The sequence below is a fragment of the Balaenoptera musculus genome, chromosome 19, assembly GCF_009873245.2.
Source record: "Balaenoptera musculus isolate JJ_BM4_2016_0621 chromosome 19, mBalMus1.pri.v3, whole genome shotgun sequence".
Lineage (NCBI taxonomy): Eukaryota > Metazoa > Chordata > Mammalia > Artiodactyla > Balaenopteridae > Balaenoptera > Balaenoptera musculus.
In genome coordinates this window covers 32,021,949-32,047,074 of record NC_045803.1, presented here as the reverse complement: position 1 = coordinate 32,047,074, position 25,126 = coordinate 32,021,949, and positions in this window count along the sequence as shown.

The window sequence follows — 25,126 nt, the reverse complement described above, 5'->3', positions numbered from 1 at the left end:
TTCCAGCCTGTAGATGGGTCCTTCACGGTTGCCGATGAGAAGAGCCCACGTTCTCGGGTCTTCTTTACTCCTGACTTCAGTCGGCATTCTCTGATGTGGCACTTCAACTCTCATGCCTCCTTGGGGCCTCTGTCATCTCCAGTCTTCCAGAACCTCTGGTACCTGGGCTGTTACTTATGGACCAGGCGCTGTAGCATGCCTAACTTCCCGCGATATTTGGAAATCTACATCCTGTGCCTCAAAGAACCAATAGAAGAGAATAGGAAAGGAGAGACCTGGCGTTTGCTTTCACAATGCCATCTTTGCAGCTCTGCAGGCCAACGTCTTCCCTTTCTTAGTGGGTTTGTTTGCAGTACTTGCTGAGAATCCATTTGAGAATCTGCTGGGGTCTCTCTGCCAAATCAGATAACTCCCCCACACCCACCTTCCTGGCAGTGATGCTATGTGAAAGCACCTGCAAGCCGGAAAGCAGGGCTGTCCCATGGTGTCTCTTTACAGTTGCATCCAAACATATGTTGTGTTTCTCCATCTGGTCCCTAAGTCAGAGAGCCAGGCAGGCCTGGGAGATCTTCTTTTGTGTCTGTTTGACTTTTAGTGGTAGGTGTTCCTTCAATCCTGGCTGATCACAGAGTGATACCAATATGGATCAGAGAATTAGCAAATTCAAGGAAGAGATGCCTTTTGAGAATAGGCATGAGGCTATGAGAGGCTCCCAACACTTAGAATATAGTTTTTATTTTAGATAAGGGGTTACTCGAAGTTAAACAGCACTTTAATGTAGAAAATATTTTTGAGCATGTATTATATATAAAGTATTGTACTTTAACTTTTACTGAGTACTTACCATGCACAGAGTACTCTCCATATGCTTCATACATATGCATACCTGTTAAACAATTTAATCCTCAATTTAAGGGAGCAGTGCTATCACACTGACTTTACAGATGAGGAAACTGAGGCACAGAGATGTTAAGTATGGCAGCAAATGGGCTGCAGGAGTCCAAGCAGACACGAGTGGTATCAAGAAGGGCAGAGTAAGATAAACGCCACAAGAGAGGAAAACGGAGAGGGCAGTTCCCTTGCTAGAATCCCCTCTTGTGCCTTTCCTTCCTGGAGAACTTGACATATTCTTCAAGATTCAGCCCTAGTCTGCACTTTTTGGTAAAGCCTTCTCTAACCCCTACCGCCAGAAGAGAGGAACACTCCCTTGGCTGATGCATCCTGCCTGGGTCACAGCATTGCCCAGCCTGATCACCCCATGTGACGACTGCTTCCATATCTTCCCCACTCCGTGGCTGTGAGCTCCTGGAGGGCAGGGGCAGACTGCGCTCCCAGGGCCTCCCCAGCACAAAGCATGGCACAGAATAAATTCTGTTGAATGATACAGCAGTGAGTCAGGCTTACTTAAAGGCCTCCATCCTGAAGTGACCCATGTCACTTCCACTCACATTCCATGGCCCAAAGCAAGTTACATGCTTCTGGCTGCACTTTCCACACCTCAGACCTTGCCTGGCCAAATTCAGCTATGCCAAACAGACCTCCACAGGGACTGCCAAATGGATCAGTGACAGACAGGTGGAGAGTGGCCAAACCAAGTCAACATATGCACACCTTGGGAACCCCCTTCACAAAAGGGGCACTTCTGGAAATGTGGGAAAGTTGCAAATGAGGTTGGTATGAAGGGAAGGATTCTGGACACAGATGGAGGAGCCTACACAAGGGCATATTCCTTTCCTGCTGTTAATTCTCTGTATGACCTTGGGCACAGCCCTTTCCCTCAAGGGTCCTCTTCCTCTCCATCAGTATAATCTTGGGCTACAAGTTCATGGTCTCCATGGTTATAAGGTTACATGATCCTGACAACCAAGGAAAATGCCTCATCAACATGCCCAAAATATTATCTATCCCATCGTTTGGGAGCCTGATGGATTTTAGCAAATGCAGCAAAACACTGCAGAGAAACAGATATTTCTTTCCCATCTTTAAAAAGGTTGTCTTTTTTCCGACCCTCACCTATTTTGTTTCCTTCTTGAAGATTGAGTCCCAGGGGTGAATAAGTTTTGTCATCTCCAAATTCAGAGAAATTTAGATTTCATGGTGTGAGGGAAAGGAGGGATGAACTATCTCTTCCTTGTCATCACAGGAAACTGCAGCACATTTCAAAAGTAAGACTGGCTTCTGATTATTAACAATAAGCTCTGGCCCACAGCCTACCTTGCACATTAATCTTACCAACAGATGCAGACTTGCACACACAGTCTCTGGCTCTGTGCTGAGCCCCAGCTTCTCTGGCCAGTTCTCATGCTGAGATTCTCTAAGGACAGCCATTTCTGTTTGGGCAACTATGAAATCATCCATTTGCCCTCTCAAGGAAATGTTGCTACCCTAGGGTTTAAGGGGGCAATGGGTCCCTAAAATCTTGACTAAGGAACTTAAGAGATTTGAAAGGAAACTTAAGGTATGTACTAAGATTCTTTTGGTATTAAGTGACAGAAACACCAGCTGATACTGACTAAGGCAGAAAAGGTAACTTTTTTTTTTTGCTCGTGTACCTGAACAGTCCAGAATGTGTGTGTGTGGGGGGGGGGGGTGCCTACTAGCTTTGGGAATGACTGGATCTAGGTGTTTGAGCAAGCTCATTTGGAGTTTCTCTCTCTCCCTCTCTAACCTACTTTCCTCAATGCACCCTTTCACTCTCAGGCAAACTCTTTCCAAGCTTGACAAGATTCTATCCTAGCACTTCAGTTAAACAACCTCAGTGGAAAGAGATTCTGGTTGCCACTGGTTCCAACAAAAGTCTCAGAAATGACTCGTTGCGTAATTTGAATCACACGCCCTTTTCTCAACCAGTCACTGTAGCCACCCCATTCACATTTCACAAACTGAGTACAAAGGTATAGTTTCCCAAAGAAAAGACAACTTTAAGACCTGGACAGAATGCATGGAGCATTCAGAGGACTCTGTAAAATAAATAATAACAGGTGGATAGGAGAATAAGACCAGAATTCTCAGTACTACTGAACCAGTTGTGAATTACCTTTTTTCCCCTCTGGTATTCCTGCACCTGAACACAGTTCAGCCTGAAACCCAAGTGGGCACCATGAACAGAGAGCTCCAGGAGAACTCTATAATTCTGGCTCAAGGAATAGAAAGGAAAACTCCGAATTCTCAGATACAGATGAACTGAACACCACCAAAACCAAATTACATCCTATTGACATTTATCGATTCCTTGTTTTTCCCAATCAGAAGCAGCATACACATTCTTTTCAAGGGAACATTAAATATTTACCAAGATAGACCATATCCTGGACATAAAACAAACTTTAACAAATTTAAAGTAATTGAAATCATACGAAGTATGTTCTCAAGCTATAATGGAATTAAACTGGAAAACAATAAGATAAAGATAAGAGGAAAATCTCCAAGCACTAGCATATGAAACAATACACTTTTAAATAATACATGGGTCAAAGAAGAAGTCTCAAGAGAAATTAGAAAATATTTAAACTGAATGAAAATGAAAATACAACATATCATAATCTGTGGGATGAATGTAAAGCAGGGCTTAGAGAGAAATTTATATTAAGTGCTTACATTAGTAAACAAGAAAAGTCTCAAATCAGCAGTCTAAACTTCCACAAGAAACTAGAGAAGGAAGAGCAAAATAAAACCAAAGCAACCAGAAGAAAGAAAACAATAAAGGTAATGCAGAGTGAAGAAAATTGAAAAGAGAAAAATAATAGAAAAAAACGAATCAAGCCCAAAGTTGCTCTTTTCTTAGATGATTGATAAAATTGAAATGTGTCTAGGAAGATTCACAAAGAAAAAAGAGAGGAGACACAAATATTAGTATCAGGAATGAAAGAGGGGATATCACTACAGTACATTAAAAGAGTAATAAGGAAATACTATAAACACGTCAATTCATGTAAATTCAACAATTTAGATGAAATTAAACAATTCCTGGAAAACCACTAACAACCAAAAATCACTCAAGATAAAACAGACAACCTAAATAGTCTTATAAATATTAAAGAAATTGAATCTGTAGTTAAAAACCTTCCAAAAAAGAAATTTCCAGGCCCAGTGGTTTCACTGGCAGATTCTAAAAAATATTTAAAGAAGAAATAACACTAGTTCTACACAATCTCTTCCAGAAAATTGCACTGAAGGGAACATATCCCCATTCATTTTATGAGGCCAGCATCACCCTGATATCAAAAGCATACAAAGATGGTGGCAAAAAGAAAACTACAGATAATCTCCTTCATGAATATAGAAGCAAAATTTCTCAACAAAATAATAGCAAGCAAATCTAGCAATATATTAAAAAGAATAAAACACATAACCAAGTGAGATTTAGAGCAGAAATATAAACCTGGTTCAATATTAGAAAATCAATCAATGTTATCACCATATAAAAACTTTAAAGGGAAAAAAAACGCACGATCATGTAACTGATTCAAACAAAGGATTTAACAAAATTCAACTCCAATTCATGATAAAAACTCTCAGTAAGACTGAAATAGAAGGGAATTTTCTCAATCTGATAAATGACATGTATTAAAAAAAAAATCAAAAAACCCTACAGCTAACATTACATTTAATGGTGAAGGTCTAAGTACATTTCCCTCAGATCAGGAACAAGGCATGGATGCCCCACAAATGGTTATAATCAAAAGAGACGGACAATACAGAATGTTGAGTCTATGGACCACCTGGAACTCTCATGCATTGCTGTTGGGAATATAAAACAGTACAACCATTTTGGATATCTGTTTGGCAATTTCTAATAAAGTTAAACATACGTCTTTCATGTGCTCCAACATGCCACTTCCAATTCAACAGAAATGCATACATATGTGCACCTAAAATATGTACAAGATTACTCACTGAAACCTTAATCATAATAACCAAAACCCAAAAATAACTCAAATGTTTTCAACAGGAAAACAGATAAACAAACAATGATATGTTCATACAATGGGATACTAGTTGGCAGTAAAGGAAAGAACAACCTAGATGAATTTCAGTAACATTATGGTAGGCCAAAGAAGCCTGGCACAAAATAGTACACACTGTGTGATTTCATCCATGCAAAGTTCTAGAACAGGCAAAACTAAACTAAGATGATAGAAATCAGAACAGCAGTTGCCTGGGGGGTGAGAAGGTTGACTAGAAATGGGCCCAAGGGAACTTTCTGGAGTGATGGAAATGCTTTATATTTTGTTTGGGGTCATGATTTCACAGTTGATTACAATTGTCCAAACTTATAGAACCGAACATTTAAAAGTCGTGCATTTCTACTGTATATAAATTACCTCAATTTAGTAAGAAGAAAAGAAACCCTTTACGAATATAGCACTTAACTTTCTATGAAACATTTTCACCCTCCATTTGAGCTTCCCAACAACCTTAGGAAGTAGGAAGATTGGCTTATTTTATGGATGAGGAAACTAGGAGAGGATCAGAGTGAGGAAGTGTGTCCCAGGAGCACATAGCATGTGCCAGAGCAAAGACCAGAGCCCAGGTGTTAGGACTCCACGTCCAGCGCTCCTTATGCAATGCCTTGGTTTTCAATCTCTCTTCTCCCTTGCTCTCAAGCATTGCAGAGATGACCACGGGCAGGTGACTGTCAGCCTCCACAATTCTCACCACTTTCACCCCTTCTTTTGCTTTAGATTTCATCTGAAAAGTTTGAGAATTGCTGATATTATAGATGCTAAAACAACCGTAAATGTCCAGGGGCTCCCCACTTCCTTGGCAGCCTCTGTGGTATGACTTGCAAGACACTAGAATCTGATTTTCACTCTGGGCTAAAACAGTGATATCTGCCTGAAATAGTGCAGCCTCCAGGCACCAGCTATTACATCAGAGTGTATAAAACAGAAAGACCAGCTGGAGAAGAAAGTCTTTAACCATGGTTCTGCCACTGTGTGCTGTCAGCCCAGTCACCCACTCCCAAGTCTTGGTTTCCCAATCTTTAATACAAGAGACCTGGACTAGGTAAGTTCTAAGTAAGTATCCTATCCTAGGGTCTAGAGCTGGAAGGGTAGTATTCATCTTACTCCAAAACCTCCCATATGAACACTATCAGCCCAGACACCCCACCTGAGGATTTTCATTCCAGAGAAAAATCTCACAAGTCATTAAGCTGAGAGGGACCCTCCTCCATGTACAGCAGTACGGGACATGCAGGATAAATCATCTCCCATTCCCTAGTCCAAGGAAATTTCAAAGGACCTGACACCTTCTATGTGTCATTTCTGGGCCAAGAAATTGGTATTATGAGCACTTGGGTCGCAGTCCTAGTTCCATTAATAGCTGACAATGCAACTCTTAAGCAAGACCCCTCCCCTGTATGGACTTGTTGCCTCACCAATAAAATGGAGTTTATGGCCCCAGCCTACCTCCCTGGATAATTGAAAGGACCTAAGGAAGTAAAATAGACAGGCATACTTTGAGCAGAATAAAACTCCCTACCAAGACAAGGGGCTCTTATCTTTGGGGGAGGAAAGCTAGAGCCATTTTACCTTCTAAATCCATGTAGTCCAGAACCAATCCTTTTTTCCCCCGTGCCTGTGTAGTGTCACTCAGACCACTAGATGGCGGTAGCTATCACTTGCAGATTCAGAAGGAAGGGTGTGGGAGAGCCAGGGGACCGCCTGCTTTAAGAAAACTAGGCCAAAGCAGGCTCGTTACATCACTTCTAATGGAAGCAGCCAGTTCAGTCTGGATCTTTCTTTATTGCAGGCAACAGTGCAGAGAAACTTCCTGGTTCCTGAGCATTTCAATGCTAATTATTTGGGCTGAAATCACTCTTTATCTCCCAGGGATAGGTCCAAGTCTCTGCCCCACCTTCCCTGCCTGGGTACAGGTCTTTCTCCTCCAAGGTCTCTTGTCCCCCTCTCCATCTGCCCCATGCCCCACTCTCAGCCCCACGCCCCACTCTCAGCCCCATGCTTGAAGTGCATTTCTGTCCTGCCTTTAAATCTCAATTCAGTTCTTGGAGCACTCATGTCTACTTATAGCCGGGGCCACACAGAGTAAGTGCGACCCAGGCCCTGCCCTCAAAGGAAAAAAGGAGAGCTACAGACAGCTTGAGTTCAAATCCACCTCTGCCCCTCACTTGCTAAATGCATGATTTTGAACAAGTCATTCTAATTCTGTTCTTTGCTTTCCTTAATTTTAAAATGGGATTAATAATAGTCTTTTTAAAATCACTAATCCTGGTTTTTACAGCTCTTGGAATAGGATTTGGCACGCTGTAGGCAATAATAATGATTCATTGAGCACCTACTGGGTACATTATCTGATTTAATGCCCATATCAATGGCTCAGAGAAGTTAAACAATTTGCCTAAGGTTGCACAGCAACTCAGAAGTAAAGACAGGATTTGAACCAGGTTCTATCTGACTCCAGGAGCCCTGCCTTCTGCTGCTCTTAAAGGGAGAAAACAAGCAGCCAAACGTAGGAAATGGAGAGATGAGTGAATCAGCAAACTACACTGTCAGTCCCAGGGTACCCGCAAATCAGCCATCCTGAACTGTGCCATTCAGGTCTCAGAGATCTTGTCTGGATCATCCCTAGCACTCCCTGGGGCTTTGAGAACTGGGGCAAGACCCCTCTTTGGGCTGCAAAGTTTTTCATCTATAAAACAAGAAAGCTTGATAGATCACTTTTCTGCACATGCCTAGTTGTCAAAATCACCTGGGGTCCTTCTTAAAAGTATGGATTTTTGGACCCCACTTCAGAGATGCTAAAATAGAATCTCCAGGGGAGGGATCTGAACTTCTGTATTTTTAACAAGTGACTCATGATTCTCAGGACCAGGGAAGTTAGAAAAAAAATCCTAGGTCCAGATGATCTTAGAAGTTCTCCCAGCTCTGTCCATATTGCTTCACTACTACTCAGTTGGGCTCCTGATCTGTCACCACGAACACCACAGACCCTCTCCCTTTGCCCTACTATCCAGTTCCCCGAGCATCTCACCCTGCATGGATTTGATCACTCCTTCCTTCCTGTAAGGCACTCAGCTTCTCAAGGGAGCTGAAGCTGTATAAATAATAAATGGAATTTACAGTAGCATTTGGAATTCACTTAAGCACTAGAAACACAGTTGCAGTGACGTCTCCTCAAAAATCTTTTCATTGGGTAAGAAGGAATAAAGATAGCTTCTCTCTTGACTTCCCTAACATGCAAATCAGGATATTTTGACAAGACTTGATTCTAAATGTCCACAATGTCCCTTGGAAGGTGTCATTTCCACTGCCAGAACAGCAATACCCTGCTGCCCCAGTCTGATATACCTGGGAGCCCTAGGCCAGACAACATTTTAGGCCAAGGACAGGGTTACTAGCCCCATGTCCTGGTCGAAGGCCTTGTGGAAAGACTGAGAAAGATGCATAAAGCCAACCCCAGCCTCATAAAACCAGATTCTGCTGTAAATCCCTTCAGTCCTTGGTCTTCCTGTTTGCAGAGTCTTCAAATGGTACAGTTGAGCAATACTGGCTTCTCGTTTTTCCTTCTTTCTGCTACAGTCCCTATCTCAGTCTCCACAAAACACTGATACCACTGACTTAAAACATACCCGAAATTCTTACTGTTAGGCCAAGTCTTTGAGTTAAGGAAATGTTCTCTGGGAGAGTGAGTACCCTGGGCTGGGTTTCAGAAGACTGGTGTATCAGTCAGCTGTGGCCATGATAGTGCCATGTAACAAGCCACCCCAACACTCAGTGGTTTAAAACAATCATTTATTCTCACTCACACATGTGTGTGTTGGCTGGACAGCACTGCTGATCTCATTCAGTTGATCTCAGCTCAGTGGAGTTTGGCTCTGGCCTTGGGTTTGGTCCAGGTCTGCTCCAGGTATCCCTCAATTCTTCTAGGACCAGAAGGCTAACTGGGGCATGTTTCTCTTATGGTGATGGCAGAAGCCCAAGAAGGCAAGTCCACAGCTCAAGCTAATCTCAAGCCACTGCTGGCATCACACTGGCTCACATCCCATTGAGTAGAGCAAAAGGTAAGGACATACAGTCTGCTCAACATGAGGCCAGAGCGAGTCAGAACACAGGCAGGGTGTCGGAAGGTAAAAATGGAAGACAGATGTTGAGTACACAGGGGTTACTCCCTGCAGGTGAAATGACACAGGAGAGGGATCCTGGAGAAGCTGGAACCAGTCTTTATGTGGAATTCACTCAAGCAATAATGGCATGGCTGCAGTAATGTCTCCATGGGGAGAGGGGTGGTAAGGAAGGAGAAAATGTAAAGCAAAAAAAACCCAAAAAATAAAACAACACTCTCCAAGTATGCAACACACCGCTGCCTGGACTCAGACTTTCTCAGTGCCTTTTCTCCCCATCCCCCAGGGCAAAAACCCACATGAGAGGTGCCTGACCTCTTCTTTGTCACAATTGGTTGTTTGCTTTAGATAAATCACAGCTTTATAAAAGATCAGACTGGGAAGGTACTCTGGATAACCATCTTATCCCACCCCCTCAGCTTCCAGAGAGGAAAAGGGCCCTGTGGAAGGTCATTAGGCAAGTAAGAAGCAGAATGAGGAATACTGCCTGTGCTTGAGCAATTTTCCCACTCGATACACCTCCAAACAGCCAGGTAATTAAGATTTCATGAATTCAACGAACACTTACTTAGCACCTACTCTGTGCCAAGCACTGTTCTAGATATTAAGGATAAAGAAGTGAACAAAACACCTCTCCTGAGGCTTCCATTCTACTGAGGGAGGGGGCACAGACAATAAATAGGTAAAAAGTAAATCCACTGTGTGGTGATAAGTGTGATGATAAAAATAAGCAGAGTAAGGGGATTTAAGTGTCAACACTGGGGTTGTAGTGAGAGGAGGTTGGTGTCTTATACTGGTGGTTAAGGAAGTTCTCATACGTGAGATGACATTTGATCAGTGCTATGGTCTGAATGTGTCCCCCCAAAATTTATATGCTGAAATCCTAATCTTTAAGGTAATAGTATTAAGAGGTGTGGCCTTTGGAGGTGATTAGGTCATGCGGTGGAGCCCTCAAGATTGGGATTGGTGCCCTTAAAAAGAGACCCCACAGAGTTTCCTCACCCCTTCTGCCATGTGAGGATACAATGAGAAGTCTGCAACCTGGAAGAGGGCCCTCACCTGACCATGCCAGCACCCTGATCTTGGACTTCCAGCCTCCAGAACTGTGAAAAATAAATTTTTGCTGTTTATAAGACACCCAGTCTGTGCTGTTTTGTTATAGCAGCCTGAACAGACTAAGACAATCAGGGAGTTGAAAGAACCAAGGAGGCAGTTGAGAAAATATCTGGGCCTTTTCAGCAGAGGGATCCACAAGTGCAAAGAGTCAGGAAGAGCTTGGCATGGAGTGAGGTGAGCAAGGGGAAGTAGTGGTCAAAAAGGTCAGCAAGACAGCATGGGGGTAGGACCAGGTCATAGAGGGCCTCGGAGGCTGTGATGGTTAATTTATGTGTCAACTTGATTGGACTACGGGATGCCCAGATAGCAGGTAAAACATTATTTCTGGTGCATCTGTGAGGGTATTTCTGGAAAAAATTAGCATTTGATTCAGTAGACTAAGTAAGGAAGATTCGCAGTCACCAATGGGGACAAGCATCAGCCAATCTCTTAAGGGACCAAATAGAATAAAAAGGCAAAAGAAAGGCAAATTCCCTCTCTCTTTTCTTGAACTGAGACCTCCACCTTCTCTTACCCTCAGACGCCGGTGCTCCTGTTCTCAGGTCTTCGGGACTTACACCAGTGGCCCCACAACCCTGTGACCTTCAGCCTTGGACTAAATCATACTACTGCTTTTCTGGTTCTCTAGCTTGCAGAAATCAGACTGTGGACTTCTCAGCCTCCATAATCACATAAGCCAATTCCTATAATAAATCTCCTCTTTATATCCATATCTCTGTCTCTATCTATCTCTATCTCTATCTCTATCTCTATATCCACTTGCATCCTATTGGTTCTGGTTCTCTGGAGAACCCTGACAGGAGCCATAAAAGGACTGAAGACTTTGTTCCAAACAGGATAGAAAGCCCTGGAGGGTTTTGAGCCAAGGAGACACATGATTGGACTTTGGTTTTAAAAGATCACTTTAGGGCTTCCCTGGTGGCGCAGTGGTTGAGAATCTGCCTGCCAATGCAGGGGACACGGGTTCGAGCCCTGGTCTGGGAAGATCCCACATGTCGCGGAGCAACTAGGCCCGTGAGCCACAACGACTGAGCCTGCGCGTCTGGAGCCTGTGCTCCGCAACAAGAGAGGCCGCGACAGTGAGATGCCCGCGCACCGCGATGAAGAGTGGCCCCCACTCGCCGCAACTAGAGAAAGCCCTCGCACAGAAACGAAGACCCAACACAGCCAAAAATAAATAAATTAATTAATTAATTAAAAAAAAAAAAAAAGATCACTTTGGCTGCTGTGTCAAGAACAGATTGTAAGGGTGGAGGTGAAGAGTCTGACTGGGTGGCAATTCCAGTAATCCAAGCCAGCAGTGGTAGTAGTGGCTGGGACCAGGGGTTGGCATTCTTGGCGATGAGAAAGGGTCATATTTGGGATTATTGTGGTGGTAAAGCTGAGAGGATTTCCTGATAGAGCAGAAGTGTGGTATTAGAGATCAAGGTCAGAAAAGACTCTGTGAGCAACTGGAAATGGTAGTCACCATTTTCTGAGTTGGGTAAAGTTGCAGGAGAAGCAGACTTGAGTAGACAAATCCGAATGCATGTAGAAAAGGCAGTTACTTCCTTTGCTTTCTGATTGCCTGTGTTTGGCCTTACACAACTCAGCTACCCACACCCAGGGCAGTTTAAAGGGTTTCTGTAGCCAAATACACCCACGGTGGCACTTTCCTCTGATAGATGTAGTGAATTCCAGTAAATTCTTGGTCCCAGGTTGGGATCTCCGGGAAGCAGACTCTGAGATGAAGTTTAGCATGCAGAGGTTTTTTTAAGAAAGTACTCTTGGGATCAATACCTGTGGAATGAAGGAAAGGAAGCAGATTGGGCAGAGAAAGATGTTGAGCTGAGATGCAGTGTCAATGGAAGTGTGGGGAGTTCTGAAAATGAGAAAATCCTTCAGAAGTGCCAGAGCTGGGGTGAGAAGCCCACTCTGAGAAAAAGTCACTCTCTTCATCGAGGCAACCCTAAAAGGGCTGTTGCTGACATCTGTATTCCCAAGACACTGCCAGCAGTTGGGGAAATACATTCTTTATGCTGGAAGGAGGATCTGGCTGGTGCCTCAAAATGTTTCCTCAAGTCAAACACAAGGAGGTAAGCTAGTTTCTTTACGTCCAGTTCTTCGGTACTAACTCCTGGCTGGTGAGCAAGTGGCAAACGCATCTGAGTTCACAGACTTTCCAACCGGTGGTGAAACAGAAGAGTATCTTAACAATGGAAATGAACTCAGAGGGAATTCCTGGTGGAAGGATGCCACCATGGAGCCATGGGCTATCATGCAGCTGTCAACCCAGACCCCTGGTAACATCTAGTCACATCTTTTGGAGTCTTGATTTAAGACATCAGTTTTCAGTATGTGAAAAACTCAGCAAGTTAGGTAAAAATTGTGAACCAAGCACAATCTCCATATTGTCCTTCTTATCCTAAACGCTTAGAAAAAAAAACATTAAAAGAATCATAGGGCTTCCCTGGTGGCGCAGTGGTTAAGAATCTGCCTGCCAATGCAGGGGACACGGGTTCAAGCCCTGGTCTGGGAAGATCCCACCTGCCGCGGAGCAACTAAGCCCGTGAGCCACAACTACTGAGCCTGCGCGTCTGGAGCCTGTGCTCCGCAACAAGAGAGGCCGCGATAGTGAGAGGCCCGCGCACCGCGATGAAGAGTGGCCCCCGCTCGCCGCAACTAGAGAAAGCCCTCACACAGAAACGAAGACCCAACACAGCCAAAAATAAATAAATAAATTTATTAAAAAAAAAAGAATCATAAACATTGATGATTATATAAACAAATAAAATACAATATAAATAGACTACATACATGTTTAAAAATATATTCACATATAATGAAAATCCATAACAGTACTGAAAAAAGAAGGGGTGCCCCCAATGGACCAAAAAGTGTTAGGAATCCCTGAAAGGACAAAGTAAGATAGGGAGGACTGAAACAGGAAACCCTACCTCAGTTGTACAAAGGAGAAACATTCTGCAAAAAGCGGGGGAAGCAGCCCTAGAGGCACCAAAGTCAGAGGCAGCAGAAGGGCCCAAGGATGATCAATGGGGTGACTGTTACAGAAGCAAATCAATACCATAAAAGAAAAATACTAAATTTAACAATCTGAAGAGCTAAATTTAACATGAAGAACTAAATTCAACAAACTGAAGAACTAAAAACCCATGGAAGGAATCAATAAAATGAACGAAAAAAGATTTTAGAAAAGTCTAATTGGTATTCTCATGTGAGGGGATATTGCATATATACAAAGTAATCAACTAGAAGTCTTGGAAATAACAAATTTGAGTATTGAAATAAAAAACTCAACATATGGGCTGAATATCAGAATAGATAAAAGTAAAGAGCAAATTACTAAACTAGGATATGGAAGCAAGGACTTCTCCCAGAACAAAGCATGGAAAGCAACATAGATGGAAAGTAAGAAAAAAGTAGAGAAATGGAGAATGAATCCAATAGTGACAAAATCCATCTAATAAGAGTTCTAGAAAGAGGGAATAGTTAGAATGAAGACGTATTCAAATAAGAAGTGAGGGGGAAATCCTGAAAAAAAAAAAAATGTAAGTCTCCAGATTGACAGGGCCATCAAGTGCTGAGCAAGTTAAATTTGAAAAAGATCTACATTTAGGTATCTTATGGACATTTTTACAAGACGAGAAAAATTCTCCATACAGACAAAACTGATTCCTTGCAAAGGAATGAGAATCAAGTGTCATCAAAATTCTTACTGGCACCACTGAATGCAACAGGCAATAGAACAGTAGTCCCAGAGATCTAAGGGAATTTATTTTTAACCTAGAATTTGATGTCCAGTAGAACTATCTTTGAAGTAAAAGGGGAAAATAGAGATATTGTCAAACATGCCCAAAAGAATTCTTAGACAGGATGGAACCATATAAAATAAAAAAAAGGAATCAAAGAGGGATTACCATATATTGTATCCAAATATGGGATTCAAGTCATGTTAAAAAAAGGAACCCAAAGAAATTAACAAATTTTACTAATTGAAATACATGATGATATTAAAACAAAATGATTAACATTTTGTAACTAAAATCCCAAACTATATCAACATGGTAGTGTTGGGGAAGAGAAAAGAAAGAATAGTAGGAGAAGGGAAGTAGTAAAAGGTTTTAGTATTTTTCACTGAAAGGATGTAGGTAGTAATTCCAGATGTCATTAGGCCTCTCAAAAATGCACCCAATCTATTACAACTGATTGAAAGTATACAAATGGGATGAATAACTTCCAAACATTACAGAAGAAAAAATAAAATTAAAATGTATTCAATAATTTTTTTAAAAAGGACAGGAGAGATAGGGATAAAAAAACCCAAGAATTTATGATAAATAAAAAGCACAAAAAAAAGTCAGGAATAAGCCCAAATATATCAGTAATATCAATAAGCATGAGTGGTTTAAATGCCTACTGGATGACAGAGACTGTTAAATTACATTTAAAAAATAAAAGCCTATATGCTGCTTGTAAAATACACCTAAAGCAAAATGACAGGGGGAGATTAAAAGTTAAAGGATGAAAATAGCTATGGCATGCAAATACCAATAAAAACAAAGTAGGCAGAGTTGTAATAATATCAAACAAAATAGAGCTCAAGGGAAAAAAATAAGAAAAGGAACTAGGGGGAAGAGATAATTCATATTGATAAAATATAACATTTACAGAAAAGATATATCAAAAAATATATGATATATCTACAAAAATATATTTGTAGATTGATATATCAGCCATGAACTTTATGCACCCAATAACATAGTTTCAATACATAAAGCAAAAATAAAAGTTATACAAGGAAAAAGTGATAATCAACTATCATGGTAAGAGGCTTTGTTACTCACCTCTCAGAAATCACCAGATCAAGTAGCTGTAGATCAAGTACAGATAGAGAGGATCTGAATAACATATATATTATAATTTGAAGTGTGGTTTAACAGATAAGATGTTAATAAAAAGAGACTGCTCATTATATCAGTTATGCAGGGAACATTCAAGAAAAGGAATTCATGTATTAGGTCACAAAGGAAATCTCAACAAATCCTACAAGAAGGAAGTCAGACAGGTTACCTTCTAGTTAAAATGCAATAAAATTAAAAATTAATAACAAAGAAATGGCCAAAAAGTTCTATGTATCTGAAAAATGTTAAATATCTTTTAAATAATTCTTAGGTTAACAAAGAAAAGTTAATATTATTATTTAGAAATGAATGAGAAGGAGAGGCCATATATCAAAACCTGAGGTATATACCTAACTCTGGAAAATTTACAGTCTTAAAATGAAGTTCTCAGAAAAGAGAAAAAAAGGAAAAAAAAAAAGGAAAACAAAATAACTAAGCTTTTCAAATCAAGGAGTTAGAAAAAGAAAAACAAAATAAATGCAATGACACCTGAGGAAGATATTAATAGAGACAAAATGCAAAAATTAATAAACTAGAAAACAAATCAACAGTATAGATTAATAAAACTAAAAGCTGGCTCTTTGAAAAGACCAATGAACTAGAATAATCTATGGCAAGACTGAGACTTGTGGGTAGGGTAGGGAAGAATGACAGAAAAGTACAACATCAAGAGTGAGAAAAGAAACATACTAGACAAAGCATATTTTAAATTAAAGAGAAAGTATATGCTAGTTTACACCAAAGCATTTGAAAATCTAGATGAATAGGATAATTTTCTGGAAAACAATAAATCACAATAATTGGCTCAAAAAGAAAAAAAAATCATGAAAGACCAATAATCATAGAAGAAATAGAAATAGTCACTATAACTCTACCCTTTTAAAGTGCACCAAAGTGAGAAAGTTTACAGTTTTGAATGTCCTACAAAACATTCAAGAAATCCAGAATTCCATGCAATTCTATTCTATAACCCAATTCCAAAACTGGACAGGGAAAACAAATACAGAAGGGGAAAAACCAGAAGCCAATATCATTTATGAGTGAAGATGCAAAAATCCTAAACAAAATATTAGAATATCAAAACCAGAATTGCATTGTGAGCAAGTATATAAGAATGAAACACTAGAACATCATCCATGTTTCTGACTAGACTGAAATCATCTCAACAGATCATTTCAATTGATGCTGAAATTTAATAAAATTTAATAAAATCCATTTCTGATTAATAAAAAAAACCCAAAAACCTAAGTTAATAATGTTTTCTACTATAGACCCACAGCACACATCAAAGTTAATGATAAATTACCAGAAACAATCCCATTACAGTCAGGATCAAGGCAAGGATGCCCATAATCTCTGCTACTTTTCAGTACTGTAATGAGGGCTTGCTCGTGGAGAAAGACAAGAAGAAAAGGAAATAAATATACTGCTGAACAGAAAGAGACAAAATGGTTAGTATTTTCAGTCAATATAACCATGTACCTGGGAAATCCACAAGAACCAAAAGCCTGTTTATAATCGAATATGAATTCATCAAGGTGACAGATATAAACACAAAAAATTAATAACTTTCATATTCCATAGCAATAACTAATTAGAATATGCACTTTATAACCCTATTCACAAAAGGGAAAAAACGAACCTGAAAAATATCTCAGACAAACTTAATTAAAAATATCAGCAGAAGAAAGGTATAAAGCTTTAGGACATGAAGGAAAACCTGAATAAATATGAAGCCTGCAATATTGCTAGGTAGAGTAAAGCTTAAACACCTGTCTTTTAAAGCCCCATTTCTCTAACACTAGGACCAGACTCATACAGCAAAGGCCAAAACCAAACACTTGCCTTTTAAGTCAAGCGTGCAGGGCTTTGTAGATTAAAGACTTTGTTAGCAATTGGGGAAATTAAGAAAATGTCTTTTCAGGAAGCAAAATGAGGGTGTGCACTGGGAACAGAGGGGAGCAGAAAGAAAGACTGGGGGACATGGAAAATAAAACTTGCAGAATTAATAAAGTTCATCATTGTGGGCCCTGACCAAGGTGAGACCCAGGAGTGGGAGAGGGGGAGGTCTCTGTCCCCACATATACCCCACAAAGCCGTGGTGGCCAAACAGATGGCACAGCACATTTTTAAACCACTTTTTAACACAGTCACTTTTTTTGCCTGCTTGCTCTTTATTCCTCTAGTCAAAAGTTCCACCAGCTGTCACTGTCTCAAAGAAAATGTCAGGGGTTTGTCGCTGCCTGTGCCTCTCCTCAGCTCAGTAGGGGAGAGGGTCCCAGGGACCTCAGCTCGCTGTGGTCCTGGCTGCAGAACTTGTGAAGCGGCTGAGGGGTGGGCCCCTCACCAAAATGAACCCACCAAGGAGGTCCATAGTCAATCCTTCCCCCACAGTAGCCCTTTCCAGGTAGAAACATACGTACTTCCCAAAGCACTTTCCCTCTATTTCCTTGTCTCCTTCCAGACACCCCTGTGAGGTCAGTATTATTTCCATTTCAAAGGGAGAGCAACGGGGAAGCCTGGCTTCCAGGCTTTCAAGCTGTGTGACCTTAGAACATGCCCTTTCCCTCTCTGGGCCCCAGCTTCCCCACTGCAAAATGGAATCGACCAAAGGTCCTCCAAAGTCCTTCCAACTCTATGGCTCTAGACCACCGCTTAGTATCAGGAAGAAGCACTGATCCTTCTCTCTGAATGACAGCTCCTGCTGCCTCTCTGACTCCTTCCTTCCGCTCCAGAGAGCCCACTTACACACCAAGGAAATCAGAACCTGGGAACTGTAGGAAGCTACCAAACTAGGTTCTGTTGCTTTAGCATTTTTTTCCATCTCCAAATACCCATCAGTAACCTCTTTAAATGACAGCCAAATAGGGCAGTTGGTTTCTTGCTGAATCAAAATAAAGGAAGAAAAAAAAAACTTGATGAGTAATTTGCTGAAACTAATCTCTGCTCCACCCCAAACCTTTTGAAATTACACATTTAAACTGATTTAGAGAACTTCAAAGATGCATTTAAAATGTCTTTCCTCCTTGTTTAACTATGTAATTGTTTTCACTCACAGTAATCGTCTCTCGGAGGCGTATGCTTGACTTATTTAATAAATCCTTCACATTTGAACTCATCCATTAGCAATAAGGAGCCTGACACTCCATTACCCACAATAAATTTCACTGCCATTAAATAGCCACATACCACATGGAGGAAAGGAGACACTTGGATGTCCTTGCCGAGCCAGGGCAGCGTTGGTGCTCAGCCCCAGAGCCTGCTCCAAGCCTGCCTCTGGGTTCCTTATTCCATCTCTGGATTCTCCTGGGAGTCAAGGTATTGCTCTAGCCAACCTGGAGGCTGACCCAGAAAGACAAAGTAGGATGGGTACACACATCTGCTCTAAGGCTCATCTTTGTCATTCCAGAAGGTTTGTGGCTGGGGTTCAGGCAGTAGGAGCCTGTGGCTAGTGCCCACCCTGGGGCCAAGGAAGGGAGCAGGCAAACAGAGCAGTGGCCAGGACTGCCCTTGGGCTTTATACAAGGCCTCAGCCACCCAGCTGGCCTTGACACAGAGCCCCAGTCCTCCTGCACATCGTGCACACGGCACAGCTGATAAAGAAAAGTCAAATGTGTTTACCACTTTCCTCCACCGTTGCCAGCTGGCTGCATTCTCAGGGGGCACTGAAGCTTAGCTTACAAGCTGATGGCACCTCTGCTCATTACCAAAGGGAGGCTCCAGCATGGGGAGAAAGAAGAGAATCATTGATTGGGGAACCTTGGAGTCAGAGCTGAAAGAGACCTCAGAGGTCATTGATTCCAGGAGTTCTCAAGCTCTGCTGTGTGTCGGCATCACCTTGAGAGATATCTGAATCTTCAAGGAATGCCCAGGTAATGTTAATGCAACCAGAGGTGATCTGGTTTACTGGTTCTCAACATTGTCTATACAATATAATGACCTGGGAAGTTTTAAAAGTACCAATTCCTGGGCCTCACCCCATACCAGTTAAATCAGAACTTCTGGCTATGGGCCCGGGATATCAGAATTATTGAAAAGCTCCCCAGGTGATTATAATGGGCCATCAGGATTGAAAACGACTGATCTGGGCATCTTACAGAAAAGATACTATGGCCCAGAGAGTGGTTAAAACTTGCCCCACATCCCACAGCAAGTAAGAGAGAGAGCTGTATAGAATCCAGGCGTTTGCCAGTCTATCGTGAGCTCTCTGTGCATCCTGTGATATGTGAGGGTAAGGAACATGGCCAGTGTCACCCAGGAAAGCTCGATGCCCTGAAATGACAGCCACCCTGCAGGAGATGATCCTTCAGAAGATCATGTACCTAAATGGTGTCAGTGCTGCTGATCTGGAAACCAGACTTTTTGAGTCCAGACCCTTTTTCTTTTTAATTTTTACTTATTTATTTATTTATGGCTGCATTGGGTCTTCGTTTCTGTGCGAGGGCTTTCTCTTGTTGCGGCAAGTGGGGGCCACTCTTCATCGCGGTGCGCGGGCCTCTCACTATCGTGGCCTCTCTTGCTGTGGAGCACAGGCTCCAGACGCGCAGGCTCAGTAATTGTGGCTCACGGGCCTAGTTGCTCTGCGGCATGTGGGATCTTCCCAGACCAGGGCTCGAACCCGTGTCCCCTGCATTGGCAGGCAGATTCTCAACCACTGCGCCACCAGGGAAGCCCAGACCCCTTTTATAATGCCTCCTCCTTCCTTTTGAATCTCAGCACTCACCCATCAGACATCAACCCCTAGCTCTCGCCAGTCTCTGCACAGAATGAAGCCATGGAAATGAGCACACTGTCTTCTGCACCTTAGCGAGGGGTCCTAAGCATCGTAAGTAAATGGTAGATTCAGTAAATCTGTTTCCTGCCCAGACTGTGAGTGCTTTGAGGGCAGCTCTGGGCTCCCTTCTCCTGTATTTCTTAGTTTGGGGCTAAGGACAGCCCGATAGAAAAGGCTCCACGTGGCCTTGGGCAAGTCACTTCCTCGCAGGAGTCTCATCTGTAAAATCTGAATGCTAATACTCACTTCCTAGGACATCATTTAGATTCAGTGAAACACCAGAAGTAAAGTGCCAAGCCCAGAAGGGATGTATAAAATGTAGTTGACTATCTCAATTTCTATACAGAGATGGCACATCAAGGGAGATGCTGAACTTGGATAGCCTGGGTTCCAATTCAGTCTGTACCACTTCTTAGACCTTAACCTTTCTGACCTTGACTTCCTCTTCTGTATGATAACAGCAAGTGCCACAAAGGATTGTTGTGAAGGTTAAATTAGAAAGTACATTTAGAGCACTTAGCACATGCTAAGCACTCAATAAGCATTAGCTATTATTATTACTGCTGACCCCAGCCTCCTTCACAGTCAGCACAGCAAATGCTGGGAGTCCTAGCCCCAGTGGTGGAGGACCTTACATGCAACTCTCCACCTTAGGAAAGAGGCACACACTCATTTGGCTGGGTGAGGATTACAAAGTGTGGCCGTGAGCGAGAGAGAAGCCCGCTGGATTTACAGCAACCCTAGCAGGTGGCCCAAGTCCTCAGGGCAGCTGGGACACAGCGCCCTTCCCATAACAGGGGGGCATCCTCCTCTGGTACCTCGTGGAGCCTGTCCATGCCTCTAGCAGGATGCTCATGACATTCAAGTCAATCATTGTCTTATCCTCTGACCAAAACCCCAGAGGCCAGGCCTTTTTCTTACGTGTGTTCCTTTTGAATCCTGGGATACGGTAGGCTCTCAATAATGTTCACCAGGTAAATGAATGGATGAATAAATGAATTCATGCTAGAAAAATCTGTTGAACTTAGTAGTCCTAGGGATGTTGGGTTGAGCCATGAGGTTCTCGGGAACACAAGGACAGGAATCCCGCTAACAAAGGGCAGGGACCCACTCATCTCAGGACGGCCAGCCCTGTCTGGGACAGGGGCAATTTGGGAAAGAAAGGAGCCCACATGATAGAGGATTCTGCTGACAAAATTCTCTAACTTTATGTCTGGACCAAGGAACTTTCTCCAGGGCTCTTAGAACAGGGTATGTAAACTGTGGAGAAGGGTTCCTGGAAGGAAAGTCAGGGGAGGGCTTAGGAAGGTTGACTCTTCCCAGACTGATTGCCTGAACGGGGAGCCTCCAGGCCCCAGAGCACCTGGTTAGAGCTTAAGAGGCAGAATGAATGCTGCCATTTTACTTTGTTGGTCATTTCCTGTCATATGAAATCTTGAATTTCCACTAAACTGCAATTTAATATCTTAATGTGGTAGCTCCTCCACCATAGCAGTGGTGCTGAGTTCCAATCCACCTATTTCCCAAGTGGGCACCATAAGGTCTCTCCTACCACTTCAGGTGGCCCCAGCACTCCACAGATCAAGAAAGCAACCAAGAGAAGCCTAACACCAGGAGGATGGATGGGTTGGAATGCAATGCTTTGGCGTGATTTCAGAGTACACTAGGTTGCAAATGAACAGAAACTCGTGACTCTTGAATGAACAGGTCTCCTTTCTTAGTAAAAGATTATTTTGTCTACCTCCTTATCTCCTCCTTTAGAAGAACAGAAGGTCATATAGATCCATAAAAGCCAAAGACTTGTAGACCAGGATACAGGATGGTCTAGAAATGACTCATAATTGAAAGAGTGTCTTGAAGAAGAGGTAGACACTTTGCCAGGGACAGGCAAACTACAAACTGTAGGCCAAATCAGTCCCCATCTGTTTCTGCACAGCCCACAAGGTAAAAATGATTTTTACACTTTTAAATAGTTGGGGAAAAATCAAAAGAATAATATTTTGTGCAAAGTAAAAAATCAGATGAAATTCAAATTTCTGTATCCATAAATAAAGTGTTCTTGGAACACAGCTACATCCATTCATTTATGTATTGTTGATAGCTGCTTTTGCATGTCCCAGTGGAAGAGTTGAGTAGTAGTGACAGAGACCATATGGCCCACAAAGCCTAAAATATTTATTATTAGGCCCTTTACAGAAAATGTTTGCTAGCTCCTGTTCTAAACCTTTAAAATATGTAAAGAGTTGAGAGGGAGTGAGAGAAAGAGAAAGAGAAGGAGGGAGAGAGAAAAAGAGATTAGCTTGGTAGAAGAGAAAACTACTACTCACCTGAGTGTGTCTTAGTCCATTTGGGCAGCTATAACTAACTGCCATAGACTGGGTGGTTTAAACAAAAACATTTATTTCTCACAGTTCTGGAGGCTGAAAAGTCCAATATCAAGGTGTTGACAGATCTGGTGTGTGGTTTGCAGATGGCCATCTTCCTGCTGTATCCCCACATGGCAGAGAGCAGAGAGGGAGAACCAGCTCTCTCCTGTCTCTTCTTATTGGGGCACTAATCCCATCATGAAGGCCCCACTCTCAGGACCTCATGTAAACCTAGTTACCCCTCAAAGGTCCCATTTCCAAATACCATCACACTGGGGATTAGGGCTTCGATATAAATTTGGGGGGAACACAAACATTCAGTCTATTGCACAGAGTTATCCAAAGAGTATATATGTGGCCTTGAAAAGGGACATTTGTTCTCACTCCGATGGATACTTACTTCTGAGATATTTTTAGGGATTTCAAGCATTAGGACAGGGAGTTAGCAGATGATCTTTAAGCCCCTTCTACCCCTGAGATGCCCTCAAGGCCAGAGAATTCCAAGGTGACTCTGGTCTGGGGGTCTCTGATGCCTTCAGGCTCTCACATTACATTCTCTCTGCACCACCAGTTCTGTGGGAAGCTTTTCTGGTGCCAATAAGCTAGAGAACCCACTGATGAATGCATCTATCCATCAAGTAAGCTTAGCTAGATACACATGAGGCTGGAGATTCAAATTTTATTCTTTAAACCAATAGCTGACGGCAATTACTGACAAGAAAAGTTATTTCTGATTCACCAAGTCTCAAAGCTTTTGTTATGAGTCACTCTTCCAACAAAAAGTGATGTTGCAGTTATATATGATCTTCTGTGGCCTTTTTCTATGGAACGACATTGATCTATTTCTCATCTGAAGTCATAAGGGCCTGATATACCTGCAGTCTGACCTTGCATCTTAAAAGGTCCTACTAGCCATCTTAACTTGAAAGCTCTCGTTTTGGTATAAACATGGTCCTGCTTCTGATTGAGGCTCTGTCCTGGGCACAGGCACCGAGTCTGCTCTTTAAAACTATTCTACCTAGGAAAGGTTCTTTCAGGTGAACAAATAAAGTAAAGCCACAGAAGGAGCAAACAGAAGCCCCAGCAGGCTTAGAATAACCTCAGGGAATCAAAATAGCTGGAGAACAGGTTGATGTGATTAACAAAATTTTCTGTCATCTCAGAAGGTATGAGTCAGGTTTTACTGTAATAATGCCATGTAACAAACAATCCCAAAATCTTAGTGCCTTACAACAATAAGCATTCATTTCCTAATCATGGGTCAACTGTAGTTGGCCATTCTCAGCTAGGCTTAGTGGGGTCCAATAAACTAGATTGGACTCATGCTTTGGGATGTTTCAGATCTACTCTCTGCATCTTCCATCAGGGCTGGGGCATGTTATTCTCATAATGCAGAACAGAAGCTCCAAGAGGGCTGCAGAAACTCACTAAGCCTCTTTAAGTCTCAGCTTGGAACTTGCACAATACCTCCTCCCACATCTCGTTGGTCAAAGCAAGTCATATGACCAAGTCCAGAATCAATGGGACGTGGAGGTATATCAGAGCCATGGAGAAGCCATGGCCAGCGCATAAAGGGAAGGAAGAATTATGGACAAATAACACAATCTAACACAGGGGGTGACCTGAAGTGCCTTTACTTCCCGAGCTTTGCTGAAACTATGAGAAAGTCAAGATCCATTTTCTTTCTCACTTAGAGCTCGAGGACTGTGAAGGAATCTTGGTTTGATGATGGAGGACATGGGTGGTGTGGACCATTGTCTGAGTACCACTGGTCCCATCTACCCCTGGAGATAGGGAGGTTTATGGAAGGTGAAGCTGAGTCCTCTAAAACTTAAAGAAAAACCATCAAGCCCACATGAATACATTTTCTCCTATCTCCACCTTCTTGCAGGATTCTGTTTAACTGGTTAACTCTGGTTAGTTGGCTCCCAGTTTACCGAGATTATATCTTTTTTTTAACATATTTATTTATTATTTATTTATTTTACTTATTTTTGGCTGTGTCAGGTCTTGGTTTCGGCACGCAGGATTTTCATTGAGGCAAGCAGGATCTTTCGTTGCAGCGCGCGGGCCCTTTGTTGTGGTGCGCAGGCTTCTCTCTAGTTGTGGCATGCGGGTTTTCTCTTCTCTAGTTGTGGCGCACAGGCTCCGGGGCACGTGGGCTCTGTAGTTTGTGGCACGTGGGCTCTAGTTGAGGCGTGCGAGCTCAGTAATTGTGGCATGCAGGCTTAGTTGCCCCATGGCATGTGGGATCTTAGTTCCCTGACCAGGGATCAAACCTGGGTCCCCTGCATTGTAAGGCGGATTCTTTACAACTGGACCACCAGGGAAGTCCCCAGAGATTATATCTTGTAAGTGTTTTTACCACCCACTTAGCAAGTGGTGTTACTTCTGAATAGCCAGGATAATGATAAAATAAACAAAAAGCTATAGTCCTGTTCATGTGCTTACTTCTTGACTGTTTACAAAATGTTTATACTCACATTAGCTCCTTTGACACAATCAACCATCCTGTGAAGTGAGAACACAGAGAAGACAAGACCTACTTTAAAAGTGCTGATATGAAGGCTCAGAAATGGTGAGCGATGTGCCCAAGTTCAAAGGCCAAGTATTAAAGAGCTGGAACAGACTTAAGATTTTCTAACTCCTTGCCCAGTACTCCCTCCCCTCCCCTCTAAGGAAGAACAAAGGAAGCACTGAGAGTGGGAAGCCATTGATTCTCTCCTGGCCAATCCAGGGAGACCTCAGGGAAGAGGTAGGTGCCAAAAGCTATTGGAAGGAAGCTGCCAGAATGGCACAGGGGACATGTTTTTATACCTTCACACAAAACAAGACCATCCAAAAACCTTACAACTACCTCTACTCATCTAGCCACTAGCCCCCA